Source organism: Corvus kubaryi, unplaced genomic scaffold (assembly GCF_017639235.1).
Source record: "Corvus kubaryi isolate FWS band 111438036 unplaced genomic scaffold, C.kubaryi_AGA036_p1.0 137, whole genome shotgun sequence".
In the NCBI taxonomy this organism is placed as follows: Eukaryota; Metazoa; Chordata; class Aves; order Passeriformes; family Corvidae; genus Corvus; species Corvus kubaryi.
Window position 1 is genome coordinate 11,879,890 of NW_024580671.1, and position 12,088 is coordinate 11,891,977.

The following is a 12,088-nucleotide window of genomic DNA, read 5'->3' on the forward strand; positions in this document are numbered from 1 at the left end:
CTGAAGAAAATAAAATCAAAAAGCCATGTTATGTGTGCACACTAATGAATTTCCAGAGTAATAGACTTCCTTCTACAGTCTCCAACATTGAACAATGACAAAAATGGAGAAGACAAGGATTGCGATGTCTTTCCTGATTTTATTTTTGATGCAATAAGAGAAATTTCAGCCTGATCCTGCCTACCCACCAATGTGTGCACCTAAACATAAAGACTTAAAAATTTGTTGCTAAGTTCACTTAACTGCAGGTTGCTAAAGTACTCCAAAGTTGCTAATATATGCCATTTGAAAAGTGTGCTGTGAAAGGATCCTGTAGTGTGGATATAATATCCAAGAGAAGCGAAAAAAATGGCACAATTTTTCTGCACTCGTATTTTTTATAAGTTGTAAAGAATCTTCTTACAGATGGTGTGAACCCCCATAAAGCTCTGCAGGAACAGGAGTGTTTTACTCATTGACAAGCCCAAAGCTACGGCTAATGAACCCAGGCCAGCAATGCAGCTACCACAGATCTGCCCTCAGCTGGCAGCTGATATGTGATATTCATGGAGAAGATATTTTTCCGATGTGTGCAACATCTATTTCCTGATTGTGTTCAGACTTGGCACAGGTAGGAATATTCTGTTTTCAGCTATTTTCTTTTTGATAGGAAACAGTGATCTTTTGTGAGTTTTTTCTCCCACATGTGACAGCTATATTCTCTCTTTCTTTTAGACCTCATCAAAAACTTAGCTAACCATAATTACAAAAACACAGTAAAAGAAGTAATATTCATTTAAAAATCCTGTCTACCATTCTTCTTGTAGTAATATGGATCATTTAGAATTATCAAATAAAATAAGGCGATGGAACTCAAAGGGGAGAAAATTGGATGTATATATAAGGAATTCAATTTCCATTCATTTTTCAGTGAGAATTTTTAAAGACAAGAAGGTTGTAAAATTATAGTCATATTTTGAGTGAACACGAGACTGATTTCTTGTTTATAAACCAACACTCATGTTTTGTTATGCATATATGACTACAGTTAATTTTTTATCTTTATGTTTATTTTTAACTTTATTATTTTTATCTTTATGTTTATTTAGTGCTTTTGTCATGCATTTCTGTCATTATCCTGAACAAAAGAGGTGAAGATAGAGTGGCTTAAAAAGTAAAGAAAAAACCATCCAGACAAACAGCTCACCCTCCAAAAAAAATCCCAAACCAAAATAAAAGTTTGGATGGAGAAAATCCCTCTCTATTATTTGGGGTAATTTATTGGTCTTTGTCTGAGTATTTCATTTTGATTGTGGTATGGTAATTATTTTTATTGTGAATTAACTCAGAAGGGCTCAGATTAGCAAATGAGTGCTTTTCTAAATCTTACTAAGAAAGATCAATAAGTGATTCTAAAATTACTTGTGACAGATCTCAGCAATAACAGAGGAATATAGTTTTCAATTCACTTGTGTACTTCAGTGCATTTATGTAAATGAGACTGATTATATGTTATGGCTGTGCAAAGAATTGATTTTTTAATTTAGCTTCTGAATTAAGCAATAGAAATAATTTTTGTTCTGCGAAACCCGTGGTTTGTGGTTGGGTTTGGTTTTTTTTTCACTTTAAGTTCCAGAATGATTAAAATAAAATCACTTAGTTTGAGACTAAAGTGTTTTGTGGCCTGTATAAACAATTTTCCTTAAGCACAGGTAAGAAAAGGCAAAGAAGGAGTTGGACCAGGTCCAGACAAAGCTGCTGGAGAAAGCCGAATCTTTCTTTCTGTTTGAGTATTATAACATCCATCTGCACTATGCAGCTTAGGTTTAGTTTTCAGTTCATCTTATGGGAATTAAATCTTAAACGTCTCTAATCCTAAATGCTGAGCTTTGAATGGTTTTGAAAAGAGGACAATTCTAGCACAATTAAGAGAAACCTAATTTCCTCTTTTCTCTGCATTATTGTCAGAATATCTGTAGCCTCAGGAGAAATTAATAATTTAAACTATGAAATAAACTGTCTCAGATTCCTACCCACAATGAGAAAGAGAACACAACTGAGTTCATATAAGTACCAATAACAGGTTGGATGTGGAGCTTGTGAAGGCTGGGAAATTTGTGGATAAGATATCCACATGTTGGGGATACTCTATTATATATGAGACATCGTCACTGGCTCAGAGAGAGCAATAGCTTGATAATATGGGGTTCAGAAAACTTTTCAAGAACCACTGGATTTGAAAGCACTAATAAAATACAGCAGAGTTGAAACTAAACATGCTCTCCCATTTCTTCTCTGTACCCTGGAGTTAGGATGCTAACCTAGGATCTGTGAGAAACCTGGGAATTTATTCATTGGACTGCCATATTTTGCATGAATCTCAGGAGCACTAGATTAAACAGGCCTAATGATAGTCCTACATTTGCATGTATGTAACAAAAATTTGAAAATTCTGGTAATGAGCACATTTGGCTTGCACTCATATCATTTTGAAGTGACTGAAAAGACTTTTGTGAAAGAATTTATACTTTGTCAAATTATCATCAACATCATCATCATCATCTCTACTCATGTCTCCTCATCTGTCACCAGCCTTAGTTGCAGTCCTTCAATGGATGAAGATGGAGCAGAAATAAAAGATATCATTGGGAAGACTTAGCACAATTAAGGGTGTTTGATATGGAGTATGTTTCATTTTGCATCCTGTTACTAAATTACTACAGTTACAGGAAAGGGGAGAACTATTTCTAGTTTGTCAAATGTACCAAGTTTTGGTCTTACAGAATAAAAACATTTGACTTTAAGAATTGAAGAGCTTAAATGCAGATTCAGGAAAAAAATTAAGATACTGATGCATTTCAAATTTGGAACATGACTGTATGAAAAAGGGCAATGGGCAAACAGAGCAGTAGCTCCCTCTGTTCCTCTGCTTATGGGGTGTAGTGACTTCCTTGACTGTTTTGGACTGATTTTAGTTTCTTTGTCACGTATTTCAGTATTTTGCAGACTGAACAAAGGAACATCAATCAGAATTACAACAGATGCTGTTTCCTGCTGTGTTATTACATCCTAAATACAAAAGTCTTCTTTCTCTCTGTCCCGCCTTCACACATACACTTAGACACAGAAAATTTAGAATAAGTGAGTTTTCATAACCTGATGGTTTAAGTTTGTGGACGAGATTAGAGCCTAAATTAAATCCAAATTAGTAAGAGAAAACAAGAGGCTGTTTTAACCTAATATACAGTGTTATAGAAACTTGTTTTTGAAAGAAGAAACATGAATTATGTAAATTATATCTGTTTAAACTAAAGTTACCCTTGATTATGCAATTTCGAAGTTTCTAGCGAAGTCATGAAAGTGTCTTACTGCGAACCTAAAATTTTTTGTAGAGGAAGTGTGCATGCACAGTACTATCATAGGTTTGTTTTCTGAAAGTGTCAGAAAGAGGATTTCAAAGGACATTTTTGGCAATCAAGTTCAATTTTCTGCTATTTCTGGCTATGTTGTTACAATCATTTTTAAGATTTGGACATCTACATTAAAATAAACTTTTTTTCCCAGAGTTCCTCAATATTTTCTTCCCAAACTCCTCACTCTAGATGGATGGATTTTAGAGCTTCTCTTAGATGATAAGTGTTACCATCTCTTTCTACTGAAATGGGATACAGTATTAGCCACATCCAAGGTTTCTGTTTACTCTCCTTACTCACATATTTATCTTTACCCTATTTTGAAATTGCTTTAAAATTAAGTTCTGAATTATCTTTTTGAATATATGTCTTCTTTGGTTTTTATTCAAGCTTCAAGCTGCTCCCTGTAATTATTGATCTGTTAGCTATGTATTGACTCAAGAAAGGATAAAACTTATTCATTCAAAGAACTCATGATGTAAATTTATGAGTGAAATATTTTCCTTCACTGCACTATGTAGTTAGATAAAGCTGTCCATTAAGAAGTGTATTAATACAAACATTTTCATCAATCTGTGGAGTTTACCCTGGTTCTTAATTGAGGCCATTCACAACAGTAGGCAGTCATTGATTTAACAATAGTCTTGGGATGACTCATACACAAAACTATTTTTGAAATACACCATAAAAATTTTGCCAAAAGGCAAGTAGTTATTCTCTCCAAAGCTGATAATATTTTGCTGCATCTGCAGAGACCAGGCAGATTCTCCCCGAGCACTCTTTTTTCCCCTTCAGCTTCCTACTCAAACTAAGAATATAATTCTTAACTCCTTCAGCACTGAATTCCCTATTCCCTGCAACTGTTCTAATTCAGATAATAGCCTTTATATTATTTTTATGGAGCAATGTCTTTTGCCAAGTGTTTTTAAAAGTGATTTTCTGTGATGCACATAGATTGAATTTTCAGTTCTATGCTTTCCATGCCTGAAACTGATCAAAATATTTCAGAAGGCACATATTGCTATACTGAATCTGGTGATGTCTGTATGTCATGAGCCCCTCCTTTTCTGTCTAAAGCTTTGTAGTAATGTATATGATTGCAGAATTATTTGGTCTTGCAAAGCACTGCCTTCTCTACATCTGAACTCCATTATGTTTTAGAAGCCTAAAGACTGTTTCCCAAAATATCCAATCCAGAAACTGCTTGTTGGACAGTCTCATGAACTGGGAAGAGAGAGTTCAATCTATGACAAGACACAACTGCTTCCTTCACAAACCATTGTTTGGAAAAAGATGTGATTACTAGGGTGCATTCACTTGTCACACTGCTTAGAGGTTGGAGCATCCTGGTGGAAGGCAATATACATAGGTTTAATCATCTCTCCCTAGATAATTTATGCCCATTACATTTAGTGTGGGATTAAAACAAAATAGTAATGCCAACAATGTTATTCACCCACTATGGAGCCTATCCAAAACTAATATTTCTAGCTGGGTGCTCTGGATATCACTGTCAGCCCCAAGCTAAGCTATAGCTTTATTGGGAGGCAGTTTGCTTGGGATATGAAAGCTGTGCATTTAAGCTTGTTGGAGTTGAAGGGAAAGATATAATTCTCTGCAACATTCTACATTCAAAGGGTAGGTAGCATCAGACATGCTTTAAAAAAGTTGAGCCCTTCTTGATTGTTTATATGTTTAGCCTAAGGAAAGAATTTAGCGCCTGAGTCCAAATCGCTTAGTGAAGTCTCTTTAGATTAAAAAAAACCCCAAAAACTGTAAACTCTGTATCCCTCCAGATGTCCTCACTGAGAATGTGGAATAGCTAAGCCTTGACAAGTTTAGTGAATTTCTGTATCAGCAGTAGCATTGACCTGCATCTTCATCCTGCAACAGCTGGTGATACTTGTACTTCTAACAGCCAGGGAACAAACACTCTTCAGCTCTAAGGACAACTGACACAGACTGGCCACAGCCACATAATATTCTTAGCCTTGGGCCTGTGCCTGGGACAGTATCCCTGGATCCAAAGATACAGTAATGACTTCATTTTCTTTATTTTTCAGTTAATATGTTTGAAATAATGAAAGAATGTTGAAGCCCAAAATGTTGTTTGCAAAGCTTGTTACTGAGGCCATCTGCTACAGATTCTGAGGTGTCATAGACAGGACTTGGGGGTGTATTCAAGGTGGAAGACTTGCTGGAATAGTGCTGGAGGTGGTAGTAGGTTAGTAGGGGATAGCAGGGTAGAGAGAGCTCTGGGTGGGGCAATGGCCCTTGGTTCTTGCAATGCCAAGTGTTTTCCAGAAGACTGTTAGAGGGTACAGGTGAAAACCATGCCAGAGATTATGTTAATTATTAAGCAGTATGAATGGTTGAGCTCAGGGTTTGAGCTTGCTATCTAGTCCCACTTTATTCAGCAGTGTAGACATAGACAAATGAGATAAGGTTTTACTGCTGGGGTCATTTTCCCCTAATCCAAAAAATGTGCAAACATGAGTAGATAAGGAGACGGAAGCAGGTAACATCCAGCTGGTTTCAATAACAAGGACTGGGCAAAGGTAGCGCAAAACACTTGGTTTTCCCCTTCAAAGCTGAAGTAAACTATTCTTTTACCCTCTACTACACATACATATTTACTGGATTTTGTTAGAATGGGAATGCTAGAGACACCAGAGCAGAAATGGAAAGTAAAAGAGGAAACCAGATCACAGAGGTGCAAAGAAAGAAATATGAATGTGTTATAAACTCAGAACTACAGAAATGAGTATAAACAGGACTTTCATAAATACAACAGATTGCAATGACACCTTCATCCCAGGCCCACAATAGATCTTTGGAAGGACTATTGACGTCACTTCTATGGTATCACCTTTTTTTCAGGTATTGGTTTTAAATAGCAGTTTCAAGTAATAAATTAGTCTAGAAGTATGTCAGTAAAACAAAACAGCTTCCTGAATTTTAAAAAGGAACTGTTACATCTTTGGACAACCCTGGTATCCAAATCTATTTCTCTTAAAAGTTTTTAAAGTAGACGTCATCCTTTGAAACATTTTGAGACAGTATGTCTATAAATTACAATAAAATAAGAAATATGCAGATACATTCAAAATATAAACACAAAAATATGGCAGTTTATTTCATTCTTTATAGATTTTTATATTATCACTTAATTCTAAATTTTGATTTTGTAGCTTTCCAAATTACTCAAATTCCTACCTTTAGTATAATTTGTCAGTCTTTGGCTGAAAATTACTCTAGTAAATTCCTTAAGGTCAACAGAAATGACAAGAGATTTTGCAGTTGACCGGTTTCTGAAACAAATATATAAAGAAAAAACTTCTAATTATATTAATTTCAATTAATTGTAATTATATTACAATTCAGTTGTAATAGTGTTTTTAAAATGCAGAACACTGTTGCTGTTTCTTGAAAAAATCCCTTTTAGTATAGTTTTCCTCACAACATTCCATGCTGTAGGTTTTGTGATGTAGTTATTTAAAGGGATGTTAAATCACTTTTTAAAACATTATAGGTGAGCATCAGTTACATGCTTATACTATTTATTTCAATAAGACAAATTAAATGCTGTGACTCCATCCTCAACCAAGTGCTTTGACTGCAGTAGAAATGTGGATCTGTAAAGGGATGAAATGGCAGGTCATTCTCCACATAGTGCTTTTACCTTTCAGTTACAGTATGATTTTTGAGACTTAGAGTGAGAGGTACTTCACAGAAAAATGGCCTGAAGTGAAGAAGAGCTGATCAAGCCTTTTGTCATTGAAAAGTAAATCAACAGCCGGCTGGTTTTAGAATCTCATGGACATGGCTTTATAGTGTCTCTCTGAGAAATATTATTTCTAATTTTTTGAGGGGATAAGCAAATCTGTAAGAAATGTTTGCTGAGAAGTCAAGATCCCAAGCTGGGAAGGAGGGATAAGATATAACTGTAACACCTTTGATTCCTTTGATGATCCCCACACTATAACTCTCTCTTACTCTGGGCAGGAGCACTAGCCTACTATTTTTTAGTGCATTGACAGCTATATAAAGCTGCAAAGGTACTGAATCAAGTACATTATTTACTAGCAAAGATGACAGTGGGAAAAGCTTGAATGACAGCTCTATGCTCTGCATTACCATCTAAAGATGAAGATCTGAGAACAAATCTATCATAAGGGCTTTGTACCGTAAGGACTTCTTTGAGGACAAAGCCCAAAGGGCTGCAATCACGTACTCATGAGCCTGAGAAATCCAGGTCTCCTTTATGAGTAGGAGAAAAGATGCTGTACTGCTTCTTTCAATGGCCAGTTACAAGCACAAATCCCAATAAACTTCATTTAAGTACTCTGTGTGTGTACTGTATTAAAAGGTTTTTCAACTGTCTTGCTTAAAAAGATCTCTGATCTGCATAGATGAGATGATGATGATCAGCCTTAGCCACCCAGTCAAGTAATTTATTAAGAGCATGGATTTTGTCCAGATTCTGCTTGCTCTGTTTTGTGAGTTGCTGTTCTGGACAGCCTAAATCCTGAGGAAACTAAATTAATTTCCTCACCTGTGTACAGTTCTCCACCTCATTCACCAATGACACATATTGGCCCTATACGACTATAAAAGCATCTTTTTATTTTCTTATATAAAAGAAATCTGTCATGGAACTAAACAAGTTGCCACCAGGTTCGGTTTTTTTGTTGGGCTGATGTGATATTTTCTGATAGCAAGAGAGACTGTAATCAGGCAGTCTCTATCTCTACAGGTGGTATTATTTGACAGTGAAACTGGGAAAAACTTTCTGTCCTTGTACCCTAAAAGGCAGGGAACATGTTCAGATGAAGTATATAAATATCATTGTGAATGAAGCGAGAAGGCCAAAATACACTGACAAGGACTGGAAGGGGTTGCTGTAAGCTTTAGTGATGACGTTTGCTTTGCATTAGTCCTCTTCATCAAGGAAAGAATGCACTTCATACAACAGGCTGATTCAGGGTGTTTGGGAGACTCTGAGAATCCCTCATCAAGACAAGTGTGAATCATTTCTGTGAGAGAGAAAAATCAGATTAATAAAAAGGAAGGGGACAGCTCAGCATCAGAGAGATGATTCTCTGAGAGGCAGAGAGTCATATTCAACATTGTCCTCCATGTGATTTAGAGCAGAAATTAAAACACAGGTTTAATCCTGCATTTTAAGAGCAGAAATCCCATTTTGAGAAACACCAATGAGGTGAAATTGGTATTATGTGTAATTGTGTAAATAAGCCTAGTTATGCAGTAGCTGTAGTTTATTTAAGTAACTGCCATATTTCCAAGTTACTGGGAATGAATATCTGAATGCAGATATTCTCCAGGATGACGTAAATGTTTCATGCCTAATTTTCAAGTAGTTGTGGTAAAATAATCAGCACCTGCTGATATGGCTGGATTTTTGTAGCATTCTTTTGGTAGCTAGTAAATCAGCTGAACTATCTATCACACATCACAGGTTTTTTCATAGTTTATGGTCATACCCAAGGAAAGCATTTCAATGGATGTCTCTCAGTAAATAAAGGAATGGCCATCTTGACTTCAGAAACGTAAGGCAAAGCTTTTGTTTGTTTCTTCAGTAAGATAACTAGATTCTACAAATAGCCTTGATCTTTCCCCTCAGAGATAATAAATTTACCATTATCTTCTAGAATTTTCCTATTTTGTAATTTAAATTTGAATTTCATCTTTAAAGAAAAAATGTACAGGATCAGTAACAGACGAACCCACATTTATTGAATAAATTTTGAAAAATATAGAAACAGTAATTTATATCCAAGAAGTGCCTGATTTTTCTGATTAACAAGTTAACAATGTCTATTCCCAAGGCTGTAATTTCTATCACTATAAGATATATTAATGAAATAATTATATATTGTAAAATTGGTGAATGTATAGCTTCATGTTAAGCTCTATATTTCATGGTACAGCTTTTTATCAGTATATTTTGTAATATGGTAATGGAGCTTGGTAATCATAAAAAGACCATTATGCCAGATGGGTACATAAATAAGTAAACAAATAAGCAAAACAAAAAAACCCAACCAACATAACAAAAAACCCCAGCAAACCAAGGGCAGGTACTTGGATAGAAACATCTATGAAATAAATGTTTACATAGTATTGAATTTGAATAAAAAATTCAAAACTTTTTTTTGTGAAGTATTTCCACACAATAAAAACTCACATGTGTAGGTGAATGAATGCTAAAAACTGCCAATGAAATTCAACACTGATAATAGCACAGAAATGCACATAGAAAGAACAATCTGAGCTGTAGATACAATCACATGCATCAGTGTAACTGTTTCCACATGAAAAGAGATCTTGGGAGGCTTTTTGTGGTCAGTTCCCTGGCAATCTGAGTTTGATACAGAGCAGAGCAGGGAACATAAATATCCTAATGTGTAAACGTGGAATGTGCAAATAATAAATATTTTATTAATTTCTGAAAATACAAACACATAGAAACCTCCAAAACTGTAAAAAGCATGGAGAAGGGTGTATGGCATAATAAGAGGTAAAAACCTGCTTAGGACAAGTGGAAAATAAATTTAAGATTTTTTGTGTTTCAAATTCTGATTGCTTTCGCTTCAGATATATAATTTCCAGAGCATGTGCTTGGCATGTTTTTATCAAAAGGACAAATAATTTAGTATATTCCAGGATGCTCTTTAGGATTGATGGTTTTTCTTCTAAATTAAGTGCTTGAAAATTAGACACTAAATTTAGTCTTAGCTATCTCCCTTATAGATGCTACAGAAAAGTTTCAGCTCACCTTAATACAGTGATCCAAAATTGCTCCAATGAGTTGCCCTTGAGGTGTCTAGTTTCATCCATCAATTCTAAATATGGCTTAGAGTGTCTAACTCAGCTACAGTAACGTGCTGCTGTTATTTCTGCCATACGTATTTCTGCCACCTCTTTGGTCTACAACACTGTCCTGAAGAAATCCTTTATCGTGATGGAAGGTTGATCAGCTTTCACTTCACTTCTGAGATACCTAACTTGTCACAGACTGTTGGCCATTATTTTATCATACAAACCTTTAACTGAGGACAAATCAACTAGTTAGCAGTATATAAAAGAAAAGTCAAAAAGAGCCCCAAAACAATCAGTTGGGCATGCAAAACTACATCTAGTGCTAGCACTGGCAAGGAATGAGGAGAGTTTGCATATTGTATACACTGCTTACCTCTCTGCAATGTATGCTTATTTCAAAGCTTCTACTGTTTCAAGAGATGTTAGTAATTACAGAAGAAAACAAATTTTTGATGGAGTATGATGATTTGAATGGAATGGGAACACATGAAATATTAATAATAACTTGCAGGTCATGAGTTAGTGAAATACTTTTTCAGTTTTCTTGCAAACCATCATGGTTTCCTACCCTTGAAAAAATCAGAGTGGTTAAATCTCACTGCAAAGAATTGTTCTTGAAGATTGTAATTAAGGTTCAAATCCAGTTGTAGCCAAAATATTGCATTGTATATGTGCACAGCATTTTTCTGTACGGTTTTATCAGTTAAGGCTGTAGTATTTCCAGTTTTATTGTTACCTGAGAAATCCATTTCCAGCATATTTTGTTCATGACACTGTTCACCCATTGTAAGCACATAAGATTTGTCCTTCAGACACCGCATAACCTTCCTGTCAGTTTTTGGGATGATTTAATAAAATTGTTGTTGACTCTAGCATGCTTAATGGTCTGGAACATTTTTGTATTAACAATTTGCATATTACTAATGAAAACACTGAGGTATTTCACTGTCAGCTGTTTGCCAGTCATAAATTTCACCTTGCAACATTTGGACTGAAAAGCGTTTTTTTCTCCCTGTGCCTTTATTACATGTTTTTGCTTCTTGCTATTCTTTGCTTAGCATTGAAGCTGATGTGAAATGAAGTGTATAAATATGCCTTTTCTTGTATATTTTTGCACAAGACAGTAAGGTGGAAAATCTGAACTTTCTATGTTTAGCAGGACAAGTCCAACTTAAAAATGCAGGAGTTTGATGTGGTTCAGTGAAAGCACAGTCATATATTAGAGGAAAATAAAGGTAGCAGGACTAAGTGCGGATTTAGATACAGAAGACTATTCAGTAGAATTAATGAACATTATCCTTTTATTCTTAAGCAATGAATGTAAGAGTTATTTTATTCCAGGGCATTATTATTATCTGTATCCAGCATGAACTGCGGAAAATGTACAGTGATTTGCATTGCATAAAAGAGAAGTTATGTTTGGGTTAGAATTAGAAGTATGAAATATGTAGTAATTTTACTCTTGGAGTGTCCCTGTTGATATGGGAAGTATTATATTTGGTTTTTATTAAGTAGGAGATTGTCTTTCATCTTAACAAATGTCTTGCACTTTTACTTTCTAATGAGACAAAATGCCTTCCACAGCAAATTTGGTTGTAAGTTTTGTCAGTAGAAGTTTGCCCTATTTAACATTGTTCTTTTCAGAACTTCTCTGTCTTGAGGTCATTACAGAATGCTATTGTTTAGGAGGTTTTTTTTGTGAAATTATTAGCACAATGTCTCTACATAGGACATCAACACTGGAGTCAGAGAAAATGAAAAAAAGAAATAAAAATGCTTTTCTCTTCCAAGAAGTTTGTGATCTGTCATGAATTCAGAATTAAACTTTTGGGCACTCAGCAAAACAGAAGATC